Below are 1,354 nucleotides of genomic sequence, written 5' to 3'. Positions count from 1 at the left end.
TATAAACATGAATAAAATAAAACAAAACATTTTAGGTAATAATAAACTAAATAAGGAAAAGAAAAGGACTTATTCAAATTTAGACATTGCTGCCTCATTATGTATTTTACTTGATTTCTGAGGAGAACTGACCGAATTAAGAAATAGCCAGAAGGCATAGACACACAGTGGAAAATCATTTCTCTTTTTAGTAAGTTTTGTGTCTGCTTTAAATTGATCATTTCTTTCATCAGCTAATCCCCAAACAGAGGGCATGTCCTCTCTACTTACAAAATTCTTGTACGTAAGTTGAATTCTGTCTTTATCAACTCAGGCCAGTAAGTACTTTATTTTGTTTTTGCTTGTTGTTAGGGAAAAAAAAAAAAAAAAAAGATAATCAGCTCGTACTACTTGCTTAGCTGTCTGCATTTTAATTCCAGACTATGAACAAGCATCAGAGTGCCCTTATGATATTTTGCACAAAAGGCTCAGTGTTTATGACTCTACTCAGAGAACCCAAAATAGCATTCAGTAAGCAGTGACATACTGACAGTGTTGTGGTACTAAAAGCACAAGTGTCTGTAATTCCAGGCAATGGGGCACATCGAGAGTTTGCTGAGAAGACTGTGAAGCAAAAAGAAGAAAGTTTTTCCGACTCTTCCTCATGTGTCCAGCACGAAGTTTGCTGTTCAGTTTTCACAGAACTCCTAGAAGTTGAAGTTACAAAGGTAAGACTATGATAATCAGCCATATTATAAACTACACGCATCATCTTTAATGAGTCAGTAGGTCAAAAAGTACTTAAGTTGTTGCTAGGAAAATATTCTAAAAATATTAAGGAAAATATTTATATAGGAAATAGAGAAAATATTCTAAAAATTTTAAAAGCATGATGTGTACTGAACTTTCTCAAAACAAATATTTGTGAGAACAGTTCTCTGTCTCTGTAAAATAGATTGTTGAGGTGGGGGGAGGTTACACCTATGTTAGAATATTAAAAACTTCTCCAGTTTCTTAGAAGAAATGAATCAATCTTTCTTTGCGTGTCTTTCTTTCTTTGCACTTTTTTCTTTGTTCAGGGTTTTATTTATTATCTATCGTGCATTTACCATGTATATCAGGTAATATGAACACTAGAGTTGTCATCCTTAAGTATAAGAAGAAAAAAATATTTATATACAGAATAAATATGAAAAAGTTTAAGTATATTATAATAATTCCAATAAAATTAAAATATTAGGATTAATATGAATAAAAACACATATATGTCTAAATTTGTACACATTAATTTGCCTATATGTATTATAACATTTATACATAACACAAAGGGTAATTTCTCAAATATGAAAGATAGTATAAATTAAGAAAAAAGTAT

General features: G+C 30.5%; 1 protein-coding gene across 1 annotated transcript in view; it reads left to right on the top strand.

Moving 5' to 3' along the window:
• The first annotated feature begins 522 nt into the window (after positions 1-522).
• The window catches only part of CDH19 (cadherin 19, type 2), a 100,400-nt gene continuing 99,568 nt past the window's right edge, over positions 523-1,354 (top strand). Inside the window, exon 1 of the mRNA XM_011944073.1 lies at positions 523-707. The gene's annotated coding sequence lies outside the window, so the exon portion shown is untranslated. The remainder of the gene's footprint in view (positions 708-1,354) is intronic.

Source organism: Colobus angolensis, unplaced genomic scaffold (assembly GCF_000951035.1).
Source record: "Colobus angolensis palliatus isolate OR3802 unplaced genomic scaffold, Cang.pa_1.0 Scaffold225, whole genome shotgun sequence".
NCBI lineage: Eukaryota > Metazoa > Chordata > Mammalia > Primates > Cercopithecidae > Colobus > Colobus angolensis.
The sequence above is the reverse complement of the archived record's forward strand: the minus strand, read 5'-3'. Positions and strand labels throughout refer to the sequence as shown.